Source organism: Lepidochelys olivacea, assembly GCF_965140295.1.
Source record: "Lepidochelys olivacea isolate rLepOli2 genome assembly, chromosome: 1".
NCBI classification, from domain to species: Eukaryota; Metazoa; Chordata; order Testudines; family Cheloniidae; genus Lepidochelys; species Lepidochelys olivacea.
The window spans coordinates 76,009,763-76,023,591 of NC_140411.1; positions in this window are offsets into that span (position 1 = coordinate 76,009,763).

Genomic DNA, 13,829 nt, shown 5'->3' on the forward strand with positions numbered 1-13,829 from the left:
GACCCAGAGCGGCTGTTCGCCTCTCTGGTTTTCTGGTAGGCTTGCCTCAGCTCCTTCAGTTTCACGCAGCACTGCTTCGGGTCCCTGTTATGGCCTCTGTCCTTCATGCCCTGCGAGATTTTCACAAAGGTTTTGGCATTTCGAAAACTGGAACGGAGTTCTGATAGCACGGATTCCTCTCCCCATACAGCGATCAGATCCCGTACCTCCCGTTCGGTCCATGCTGGAGCTCTTTTGCGATTCTGGGACTCCATCATGGTCACCTGTGCTGATGAGCTCTGCATGGTCACCTGCAGCTTGCCACGCTGGCCAAACAGGAAATGAGATTCAAAAGTTCGCGGTTCTTTTCCTGTCTACCTGGCCAGTGCATCTGAGTTGAGAGTGCTGTCCAGAGCGGTCAGAATGGGGCACTCTGGGATAGCTCCCGGAGGCCAATACCATCGAATTGTGTCCACAGTACCCCAAATTCGAACCGGCACTGTCGATTTAAGCGCTAATCCACTTGTCAGGGGTGGAGTAAGGAAATCGATTTTAAGAGCCCTTTAAGTCGAAATAAAGGGCTTCATTGTGTGGACGGGTGCAGGTTTAAATCGATTTAATGCTGCTAAATTCGACCTAAAGTCCTAGTGTAGACCAGGGCTAAAACTTCTAAGACTCCATTCCTGGTCTATCCCCAGCAGAAGCTGCAGACAGGGACCCTTGTTTCTCTCCCTCCTCCCAGCTTTTGAAAGTATCTTGTCTCTTCATTGGTTATTTTGGTCAGGTGCCAGCGAGGTTACCTTTAGCTTCTTAACCCTTTACAGGTGAGAGGAGTTTTCCCCTGGCCAGGAGGGATTTCAAAGGGGTTTACCTTTCCCTTTATATTTATGACAACTAGTATGCAGGTTCTCCTGAAATCCTCTACCTCTCAAGACAGTTTTTGAGCTCTTTGTGGCCCTTATCTCTGTGCAGCAGGACTCTTATCCTTGCTGTTCTCCTTACTATCTTGAATTTTTAGAATTTCCCTCCTGCTCAATCCTTTCTAGGGCCAGAGCATGGCAGCAGGTGCAGGAAAACCCTATGCTCCCCTTCCTGGTGAGAATGCAGAGAAACATACTGATGTGGAAAGTAACCCGAATGTTGGGTGCCAAGCTGATGAGCAGGAAGATGGAAGAAAATGGAAATATCTGATCAATAAATCTTCCTTAGTGCAATTTTTGGGTACTCTAGTGTCTCTATCTTTAAAAGTGTTGTAAGTGTTACAGTAATCTCAATCAAAGATGTGTCTAAATCCCCTAATTGGCTTTGAAAACTTCATTTTTAAAAAATGTATGAATAACTCCGCATTTATTGACAGTTTTTTTTTCTTTTTGCCACATCCCCAGCTACCCTTCAGTTAGTTATCTGCATCTATGCAGCAAATGGAAGTATCATGTATGCTGCTGAATATCAATTTCATGTTGTTTAAATTGGTGACGTGCAAAATATATTTTTCCCCGTAATGTGTTCCAGTAGTCACATTATACAACTGTATAATCTGAATATGAATAGGAACTTAAAAAAAGAAGAGAGTACAGAAAATTACTTGTGGGTGTTTATGCACTGGTATAATACACTGAAAGTATTTAAGAAGTTGACATGAGATGACAAAGTTTTACAGAGTACAATATAGTAGCAAGATCATTTCTCTCTTTTAATTCCATGTTACTTTTTTCCTTGAACTCCAAAGAGAAAAAGATATAGGAAGCCAATTGGGATTTTGTAAACTCAGTAGCTGAGGAGTAAGAGAACTCCTTCCCATTTTCCACCCTCTCCTTTAAGCCCCTCCTTGACAGGCAGTTCTTAAAGGCATTTTCCTCCCACAAAATATAATGAAACTGACATGGCAACTTCACACCACAGTCACTGCTTCCTACTGCTCCTTATCCCATCTATCCTATCTCTCCTGTCTGCACGTGGTCTGTGTAAGGCCAGATTCTGCAACCTGACATCACTCGGAATAATAGTTACTCGCATAAGGAGTTGCACTGACATCAGTGTAACTGGTTGTGTGGGTAAGTGCTATTCATAGTGATGAAGGGCATCCCAGTCTGCTGTCTAGATTGTATGTACTTTGAAGCAGGCCCCTTGTCCTCATATTTGTCTGCAAAGTGCCGGGCTGTATACTTCATTAATTATAATAATACCCAATTTGTAGCTTTAGAGCTGCACACAGTTGTGTGTAGCCCTTTCTCTTTCAGCTCGAACAAGACATCACACAGAGTTCTCCTGACACTGACGAAGCAGTGCCCTAAGGAATAGAGTGACTGCATAGAACAAAACCTAGGGACAGACAAACACTTTCCATTTGCACTGGCATCCAACCAAAGTAAGTGAAATCTCTGGCTTTGATGTTTCCACTCATAATGTAACCTTTATTTAGTTGTTTTGATGTATGTTATCATGGTACTTCATAATAAATTTGTTTATATTCTAAATCGCTTTAATCATTTTATGGTTCTCTGTGACTCTTTTGGAGATTGAAGTGGTTCTTGGCACACTGCTGCTCTGAAGTCTTCTTTGAAATCCTTTTATTTCAAATGTATTTCCATGGGTAGCAATATTTTCATATCTACTACATAGCTGACATGAAAGCAATAAATACAGGGTGGCAACCCCCCAACATTCATATTGCCTTCAGGTATATATAGTTGGTGCCCCTGAAAAAGTGGAGGTGATGATGTGAGAAAACAGAGGGAAATGATAGAGCTGCAGGAAATAAGAGAATAGTTATCTGCTGCAGTGTATTACAAGGGGGTGGGAGGTAGAAAAGGCAACTACAGGAAAGATGTTAGTCAAATATAAAAAGTCATCCCAAGTCAATCCATTATCACCTACAGATGATATGGTGACCTCCACTCTGATCTGTTCTAACGAAGTAGCAGAAGGAAGGGCATTAACAGTGTGTCTTCCCTGCCTTTGATTGTGTTCACTGGATCTCAAGACACTTGCATATCACCATACTATGTGTCGTATGCATTAAGCAAACCATTCTACTGAGGATAGTTGTGGATGAATGAGATTGGTTGTTACATATATCCAGCATATTTTGTATTGATTAAAAGAATTCTGAAGTCCTTTTGAAATATTCTCAGCCTTATTCACCAGGGTGTTAATGGAAGAAGTGTGTAATCTTTCTGGTTCATAAACTGTACACTTTCAAGAGCACAGTCATCTATAGCTAGAAGTAAGGGTACGGGTGTTTTTTTTCCTTCCGATTTCTTCATGAACTTCTTTTTATCAAATGACAAGAAACACTAATTGCCCAGTGATGACAGATACTCCAGGAGGTAAACCTGCTTTTTGAAGGTCTCATGCCATTATTTACTTTGCTTGCTTAACCAAGGCATCTTAACAAAAAGAACAGGAGTACTTGTGGCACCTTAGAGACTAACAAATTTATTAGAGCATAAGCTTTTGTGGGCTACAGCCCACTTCAGCAGATGCATAGAATGGAACATGTAGTAAGAACTTATAGAGGAACTACTAACCGCTATACTTACCTACATGCCTCCAGCTTCCATCCAGGACACACCACATGATCCATTGTCTACAGCCAAGCTCTAAGATACAACTGCATTTGCTCCAGTCCCTCAGACAGAGACAAACACCTACAAGATCTCTGTCAAGCATTCTTAAAACTACAATACCCAACTGCTGAAGTGAAAACACAGATTGACAGAGCCAGAAGAGTACCCAGAAGTCACCTACTACAGGACAGGCCCAACAAAGAAAATAACAGAACGCCACTAGCTGTCACCTTCAGCCCCCGACTAAAACCTCTCCAGTGCATCATCAGGGATCTACAACCTATCCTGAAGGATGACCCATCACTCATACATCTTGGGAGACAGGCCAGTCCTTGCTTACAGACAGCCCCCCAACCTGAAGCAAATACTCTCCAGCAACCACACACCACACAACAGAAACACTAACCCAGGAACCTGTCCTTGCAACAAAGCCCGATGCCAACTCTGTCCTCATTTTTATTCAAGTGACACCATCATAGGACCTAATCACATTAGCCATGCCATCAGGGTCTCATTCATCTGCACATCTACCAATGTGATATATGCCATCATGTGCCAGCAATGCCCCTCTGCCATGTACATTGGCCAAACCGAACAGTCTCTACGCAAGAGAATAAATGGACACAAATCTGACATCAGGAATCATAACATTCAAAAACTGGTAGGAGAACACTTCAACCTCTCTGGCCACTCAGTAAAAGATTTAAGAGTGGCAATTTTGCAACAGAAAAGCTTCAAAAACAGACTCCAAGGAGAAACTGCTGAGCTTGAATTAATATGCAAACTAGATACCATTAACTTGGGTTTGAATAGAGACTGGGAGTGGCTGAGTCATTACACATATTGAATCTATTTCCCTAAAGTTAAGTAGCCTCACACCTTGTCAACTGTCTAAATGGGCCATCTTGATTATCATGACAAAAGTTTTTTTCTCCTGCTGATAATAGCTCATCTTAACTAGTTAGCCTCTCACAGTTTTTGTGGCAATTTCCAACTTATCTGTATGTATATATATATTTCTTCTTACTATATATTCCATTCTATGCATCCAATAAAGTGGGCTGTAGCATTCTATGCTCTAATAAATTTGTTAGTCTCTAAGGTGCCACAAGTGCTCCTGTTCTTTTTGTGGATACAGACGAACACTGCTGCTACTCTGACACAAGGCATCTTAGAGACTGTTGACCACAATGGATTCACAGTAGCCCTCATCTTTCACATAGATAGGTTAATGGATTTCACAGAATGTTCATACCTGATATTTGCAAAACATCTGTGATTTGTCTTTGCCAGATGTCAAGTTGCCAGAACACACACAGGAATCCTTAGTGATGCAGAATATGCTATAAGCAACAGAATCAGGATATGCTTCCTGTGAATCTGTTGAATGTTATTTGTTCAGGAGAAGAAGGAGAGGGTAGGATGGATTAATGGAGAACAGAAGGTAAAAACCACACACAACAACATCCTAACAGCAATAAAAGGTGACTAATGGATTCGAACTCAGATATTTCAGTGCTACAGAAGATGCTAACGTTGAAAGATAACAAGAAAATTCCATTAGTATCATATTTTATATCAGCAGCTTCACCAGGCTTCAGCAAGATCAGAGACTCAGGACTCCAAAAAACAGACATTTCCCATATATGTATAGAAAGGATTAAAAAAAGAAAAAAGGAAGGATTCAAGCACCAGTGAGGGGAACATAAGCCAGCCCTGTTCTGGAAAGGAGTCTAGCTGGCAGATGCTGGGAATCATCTGGCCCTGCATTTAGTGATTGGGGCTGATGATTGCCAGCCAGGGCGTATAAAGGAGGTGAGGTTCTAGGAGAAGGTTGGGACTGTACTCCCCTGTAGCTGCAGCAGAAGGCAGCGAGTGGACAGGAAAGGCCTGAAGACTCCTCTAAGCTGGGGGAAGGTCCAGTTCATTAAGCTACCAAAGACCACACTATCCCACAATCTCAGTTGAAATACAGGACTGGAGCTTTTTGCTCTTGTTCCAGTTTACAATTTTTGTGTGTGTTAAACAATAAGCAGAGCCCTGAGGAAAAGGCTACAGACTGAACTAGGTGCGGCTGATTGTACCAGGCTTGTGATCAGGTCCATCGGTTTAAAGTACATCTTTAACATTTTTGGGGAGTTGTGCACCATTCAAATCAATGGCCAAATTCCCATTGACTTCCAGGAGAGTTAAACTGGGCTTTAGGTTTTCAACTGCTACTTTTTCGCAGGGTTATTCACAGGCTTGTATTACAGCTTATTTATAGCCTAAATTGTAGCATGGATGTGATAGGTAGTTAAAAAGACAGCAGCAGAAATATCAAACGCATAGGAAAGGAGAGGATCAATGCACTAAGAAATGCTGTACTCTACCCATTCATATGGTATTGTCAAATATGACAGAATCTTGCTAATTTGCACTAATGACTGAGAGACCCATTGTGAGTTACTGAATATTGTGATGTAAGCAAGTTATAGAGTACGATAATCGAACACGTACAAGACAAGCGAGCATATTCTTTGTTCATTTACTTTATGTTATGTGGTTTAGTTTTAATTAGTTATATCACTTCACAGTACATGAGTAAAAGTGCTATACTACATTTTGTAAAAACTAATGAAATTGTATTAATATAAAGCCCCACTACATCATCAGCTATTAATTCTTGGCTGTGGTGTGGAGAGAGAACAACAATTTTTGTGCAGTTTGAAAGGAAAGATTTGATGTCATAGATAGCAGACCTAGGTTCCAGATGTATTTTTTTCTTTTTGTTTTTAATAAAATTTATCTTTTTTTAAAAAAAAGGGGTTTTTTTTTGTGTGTCCTAATAAGTTTGTGCATATGTTGTTTAATTAGCTGATGGCAACTGCTGATTTCCTTTGTTTCCTTTCTCAGTTCCTCCCCGAAGGGGGAGGGTGAAAGGGCTTGAGGGTACCCCACAGGGAGGAATTCCCAAGTGTACCTTCCTGGTCCAAAGGGGTTTTTTGCACTTGGGTGGTGGCAGCATCTACCCATCCAAGGTCAGAGAAAAGCTGTGACCTTGGGAGTTTAATACAAGCATGGAGTGGCTAGTATTAATTTTTAGAATCCTTGCGGGCCCCTCACCTTCTGCACTCAGAGTTACAGAGTGGGGATTCAGCCTTGACAGCATACTTTATACATAATTTTTCATAGTCTTGTAAAAGGGGTGACAGGATGGAGGGATGTCCTTAATCGAGCCGAGTTCTAACTGAGGATGAAAGGGAATTTCTTCCTAGAGATGAACTGCTTGGAAGTGGAGGACAAGTGCCTTGAGATGGAAGTGGAAGCAAAGCACTTGAAAAGAAGTGCTTGGAGGTGGAAGTGGAGGAGAGGGGAGAGGCGAAGCGCTTGGAGGTGGAGTGGAAGTGCTTAGAGCTGAAAAAGGCTAAGCTGGATCAATCAGGTAACCCTAACAGTCTTTCTTCCCATTCCAAAAAAATCCCCACATACAAGGTAGGTGATGATACAGAGGCCTTCTTAAAATTTTTTGAAAGGGCCTGCCTTGAGTACAATGTCCCTCCAGACCAGTATATGTTGGAGCGGATGCCACAACTCAGTGGACCCTTAGCAGAGGTGGCAACTGAAATGCCATAGAACACATGAACAAGTACAAACTTTTTTCAACAAAAGGCCAGAATTAGGATGGGGCTAACATACGAGCATGCCCGTCGGTGGTTCAGAGCCTTAAGGTGGAAACCAGACGTGGCATTTTCCCAACACGCCAACCACATTGTAAAAAATTGGGATGCCTGGATATCAGGAGCAAATGTTAAATCTCTGGAAGATCTGTCTCTCCTATTACAAATAGAGCACTTGTTAGAGGGTGTTCCTGAGGGAATAGAAAGGTACATCCTAGATGGGGGAGATCAGAGCCAAATGGGTGGAGGTGGAAGAGAAGAAGAAAGTTAGTAGCAGTTGAGGGGATACCAGAAGGGGCAACTGCTACTCAAAAACACCTCACCATAGGAGTCAGACCAAAGCCCCACCTCGCAAGGAGGAGCCCTCCACACAGCCAGGGAAACCCCAGATGCACTCTCGTCCCACCGCCCCACTCTCCAACCACCCATCTTACTCCTGCCCACAGTCAGCTGGGCAATGCTTTAAATGTAATGAGCCAAGGCATGTGAAGGTCAACTACCCCAAGAAAACCAGCTAACTGCAACTCATCACCCCAGGGTCCCACCGAGAACCTTCAGGCTCAGATGCGTCGCAAATACCCCCAGAGCGAAGGGAAACTGTGAGTGTGGGCAGGAGGAAGATTACTGCATGGAGAGACACTGGAGCACAGGTGTCAGATATCCACCTATCCCTGGTGGACCCCAAATTCATCAACACAGAGGCTCAAGTGATGGTGCAACCCTTTAAGGCCAACTCTTTTAACTTGCCTACAGCCAAGTTTCCTGTCCAGTACAAGGACTGGTCAGAAATATGGACTTATGCAGTCTATGGCAATTATCCCATTCCCATGCTGCTGGGAGAAGACTTAGCCAACCATGTAAGGCTAACAAAAAGGGTGGGGATGGTCATCCACATCCAGGCTAAACAGCCCTCCACACCCAACTTCATTCCTGAGCATCCTACAGGGACCCAGCCAGAGATGGTGAAACCAGACCCCAGACCAAAGTATATGGCAGCAGTTGTAGATACAGTTCCTGGAACTCAGCCGGAATCAGCCCAAGAATTGGAACTGGCAGAGCAGTCAGCACCAGAGCCCACGCTTGCAACCCCACCAGAGTCAGAGGAGCCAGCACCAAAGGGCAACACAGAGCCTGCAGCAGCAGCTAAACTGGTGTAAGAAGCTCAACCGGAGCCTGAAATGCAACCTAATGCACTAGTAGAAAGTGGTTCACAGTTAACGGAGACAACCCCATCACCTGCATCAATTCCAGTGGGACCAAACCCAAGTCCACAACCCAGCGAGGAACTAATGTCTCCAGCATCAAGGGAGCAGTTCCAGACAGAGCAGGAAGCAGATGAAAGCCTCAAGGGAGCTTGGACGGCATCACATAGTGACCCACCACCTCTCAGCTCTTCCAATAGGTCCAGGTTTGTTGTAGAAGGAGGACTCTTATACAAGGGAACCCTTTCTGGTTGGCACAAGGAGGACTGGCATTCTCAGAGACGGTTGGTGTTCCAACTAAGTATAGGTAAAAGCTCTTGAGCTTAGACCACGATCACCCTAGTGGCCATGCTGGGGTGAACAGGATCAAGGACCATTTGGGGAAGTCATTCCACTGGGAGGGAATGGGCAAGGATGTTTCTACCTATGTCTGGTCTTGTGAGGTCTGCCAGAGGGTGGGAAAGCCCCAACATAAGGTCAAGGCCCCTTTCCAGCCACTCCCCGTAATTGAGGTTCCATTTCAGCGTGTAGTTGTGGATATTCTGGGTCCTTTCCCTAAGAAGACAACCAGAGGAAAGCTGTACATACGTACCTTCATGTATGTTGCTACCGAATGGCTGGAAACAGTAGCTCTAAGCAACACCAGGTCTAAAAGCATAAGCCAGGCGTTGGCAGACATTTTTGCCAGGGTAGGTTGGCCCTTCAACATCCTTACGGATTTGGGAACTAAATTCCTGGCAGGGACCATGAAACATCTTCGGAAGCTCATGGGGTGAACCATTTGGTTGCCACCCCTTACCACCATCAAACAAATGGCCTAGTGGAGAAGTTTAATGGGACTTTGGGGGCCATGATATGTACATTTGTGAATGAGCACTTCAATGATTGGGACCTCGTGTTGCAGGAGTTGCTCTTTGTCTCCAGGGCTGTACCACATCCCAGTTTGGGGTTTTCACCCTTTGAACTCGTTCATGGCCATGAAGTTAAGGGGACATTACAGTTGGTGAAGCAGAAATGGGAGGGCGTTACTTCTTCTCCAGGAACTAACATTTTGGACTTTGTAACCAACCTGCAAAACACCCTCAAGGACTCTCTAGCCCTTGCTCAAGAAAACCTATAGCATTCTCAACAAGAGCAAAAGGCCTGGTATGATAAACATGCCAGAGAGCGTTCCTGCAAAGTAGGTGACCAAGTCATGGTCCTGAAAGTGCTCCAGGCCAATAAGATGGAAGCATCATGGGAGGGGCCATTTATGGTCCAAGAGTCCCTGGAAGCCGTTAATTACCTCATAGAGTTCCCAGACCCTACCCTAAAACCTAAAGTATACCATGTTAATTCTATAAAGCCCTTTTATTCCCAAGAAATCAAGGTTCTCCAGTTTACAGCCCAGGAGAGAGACAATGCTGAGGCCTGAAGGAGTCTACTATGAAGGAAAAAGTGATGGTGGCACAGAAGAGCTGAGCCTTACCATCACCCTTAGGCGTAAACAGCAACAGCAAATCCAGGAGCTGTGCGCCAGCTTTGTGCCAATGTTTTCAGCTGTCCCAGGACAGACAGAACGGGTGTACCACTCCATTGACATAGGCGATACTAGCCCAATTAGAGCCCAACCCTCCTAGATGGCTCCTCAAGCCAAAACCACACTAGAAAGGGAGATCAAGGACATGTTACAGATGAGTGTAATACACCCCTCTGAGAGTGCATGGGCCTCCCCAGTGGTTCTGGATCCCAAAGCAGATGGGGATGTCCAATTTTGTATGGACTACCATAAGCTAAATGCTGTAACTCATCTAGAAAACTATCCAATGCCACACAAAGATGAGCTATTGGAAAAACTGGGATGTGCCCAATTCATCTCCACCTTAGACTTAATTAAAGGGTCCTGGCAAGTGCCGCTAGATGACCCAGACAAGGAAAGGTCAGCCTTCATCAACTATGTAGGGCTGTATGAATTTAATGTACTCCCTTTTGGACTGTGAAATGCACCCGCCACCTTCCAGAGACTGGTAGATAACCTTCTTGCTGGATTTGGGGAATTTGCAGTCGCCTATCTTGACAATGTGGCTATATTCTCAGATTCACGGGCAGAACACCTGGAACACCTCCAAGCTGGCTTCCAGCGCATAAGGGAGGCAGGATTAAGTGTTAAGGCCAAAAAGTATCAAATAGGCCTAAACAGGGTCACGTATCTTGGACACCAGGTGGCTCAAGGAACTATCAACCCCCTACAGTCTAAAGTAAATGTTATCCAAAATTGGCCTGTCCCTAAGTGAAAGAAGCACGTCCAATCCTTCTTGGGCTTGGCTGGGTTTTACAGAGGATTTGTACCACACTACAGCCAAATTGCAAACCCACTGACAGACCTAATCAAGAAAAAACAACCAAATGCAGTTCAGTGGACTGAAAAGTGTCAAAAAGCCTTTAACCAGCTTAAGGTGGCCTTGACGTCTGACCCTGTACTAAGGGCCCCGGACTTCGACCAACCTTTCGTCGTAACCACAGATGCATCTGAGCATGGTGTAGGAGCAGTTTTCATGCAGGAAGGACCAGATCAGCAATTCCATCCTGTCATGATTCTCAGCAAAAAAACTTTCTGAGAGGGAAAGCCACTTGTCAGTCTCAGAAAAAGAATGTTAAGCCATTGTGTATGCTCTGGCCATACATTTGGGGACAGTGTTTCCACCTGCAGACTGACCATGCTGCACTGAATTGGCTTCACACAGTCAAAGAAACTAACAAAAAAACTTGGGTGGAGTTTAGCTCTTCAAAACTTTGATTCTGAAATACAGTATATTTCAGGAGCCTCTAACAAAATGGCTGATGCAATCTCCCAGGAAGGTTTCCTAGAATCAGCAGGGTAAAAATGTCCCTGTATTCTAAGTCATTGTCGTCCTTGGAATGTGAAAAATACTGTTTAGTTCTTCATGTAATTAGTAGTAAAATTAGAGGTTCATGTATCTTATTAACTCTGTTTCTTAAACCTCCAGAAAGAAATCCCAGCCAGTGTGGACCCGACCTGAACCAGGCTAGTCAGCAGCATCTGTGATTTGGGGGGCATGTGATAAATGAAGGGAGGAGTAGCTCACTTTTATGGACACCCAGCCAGCCAGTTAGCTATAAAATTCCAGTTAGTAGCTGTTCTCTACTTGCTTTACTTGTAAAGGGTTAAAATAGCCCATAGATAAAAGGAAGGGATTGTGCACCTGACCAAAAGAGCCAGTGGGAGGGCTAGAACTTTTTAAAATTGGGAAAAATACTTTCCCTTTGTCTGTCTGTGGTTGTTCTCCGGAGAGTGGGGATAGAGCAGAACAGGGCTGGAGCTATGCTGTAAAAAGCTGTGAACCAGGTATGAAAACAGATCATACCTAGAAACTACTCAATTTGAAACCCCAGCTATATAAGTAGACCATGAAATGTCTAGAAAGACACAATTAGGTTTCTCTCTTGTATTTCTGTAGGGCTTGTGGACTCCTCTGTGATAACCCCAGGTGGTATTGTTTTGCTTGTAACCTTTAAGCTGGACCTCAAGAAAACCATTCTTGATGCTTAATTATTATATTTGCTCTTTTAAAATATAAGTTCCAGATTTTCTTTCTTTTTGTTTTTAATAAAATTTACCTTTTTTAAAGGACAGGATTGGGTTTTTTGTATCCTAATGTTACCCAGGGTTCTTTCAACCCAAAGGTCTTGGTAACTTTTACTCCGTGCGAGCTGGTGTCAGAAATAAATCAGGGGAGACACGGCCGTCCGACCAATAGATGGCTGGCACAAACAGGACAACACAAGAGTGCTTTCACTTAAAGCTAAACTTTACTTAGTCTCAAGCACTTACACACGTCTGCAACAGGTTAGTAAAACACCCCCAACCCTTGCTAATTATCAAACCTGAGTGTGGCTCTCGAGTGACACAGCAGCAGGCTTCCGATAGCCAAATCTTCTATCTGCCAGTTGGGACTGCAAGATGTACCCAGAGGGAGAGTCCAAAAGAGTCCAAACTTTTCCCCCTTATTTATACATTAGTAATAGAATGACATGTCCCTTAAAGAAAACTTGTTAAGTAAGCAGTTTCAATGGTCAAGCAAGAGGTTCCTTCTGATTATCGATTAACCAAGTGTGGGTTTTTCCAGAGTTTGCAGCCTTGAGGCCCCAATAGACATTTCTGGGGCACATCCTGCTCTTCTAAAATGCATGTATCAGCAATTTCAACACAATTCTTATCAGGAAGGATGCGGGGTCAAGCTGCCCTTTCTGTGGCACCCAAAACCCCCTCCCCTCCTACCTTGGTGAAACTGAGAGTGCTGAATGGCCCCGTACACTAGGAGGTTGGTGCATATGTTGTTTAATTAGCTGGTGGCAACAGCTGATTTCCTTTGTTTTCTTTCTATTCTCTTCCCCGGATGGGGGCATGAAAGGGCTTAAGGGTACTCCACAGGGAGGAATTCCCAAGTGTGCCTTCCTGGTTCCAAAGAGGGTTTTTTGCACTTGCGTGGTGGCAGCATCTACTCATCCAAGGTCAGAGAAAAGCTGTAACCTTGGGAGTTTAATACCAGCCTGGAGTTTAATTAATTTTTAGAATCCTTGTGGGACCCCACCTTCTTCACTCAAAGTGCCAGAATGGGGAATCAGCCTTGACACAGCTGTGCTGTTTCTCTGCTGCTGCTGCTTCTCTGCTACCACTGGCAGCTGTCTCTCTGATGTTGCTAGGCACTGTTGCTTCCTGCTCTCACAGTGTCATGTTCTGAGGTTCCTCCACTTAACACAGCTCTTTGGGCAGGTAGCAGGGAACCTCACAGCCAGCCCAGTCTTTATATTCACTGTCCCACACAAGGTCTAAGGCTTATCTCCTAGAGTAGCTCAGAAGTGAGGTCAGCTCTAGGAATCACCAACCAAAAACAAAGACTTTCAATTGAGTCTAATCATCTTGTAATTAAATGCTGAAAATGGGCAAGTCAGACAGCGTCCATACCAACAGGTAGAAACACCTTACCCTGCCACTACCACCTGGCATTTGGGATCCTTACCTCTTGCTTGGCAAGTGAGATTCAGTTTAGGGTGACTCCCTTAATCAGGGCAATCAAGAGATGATACTTCTGGAAGTTGCCATGCAGGATCATTGGGAAGTCCTTCAGTTCGGGATGATCTGCTCACTACACTTCCCCATAATCCTTAGCATTTCCTGTCTGTGGCTCATGACCAACACATCCTTTGGCATGAGAAGCAGGTTAGCTTCTGCTCCAAGCTCTGCCAGCAAGTGTCCCTACTCACACCATCTGACAAACCCCAGAACCCAGACACACACCTGTGGGCCCTGGCTATGGGTCAGGTGGGACCACCACCAGAGTTATCTTTGGCACTCCTTCCCAAGTATAGCAACTATGGTGACATCTTTGAGAAGAAGAACGCCAACACCCTACTACCAC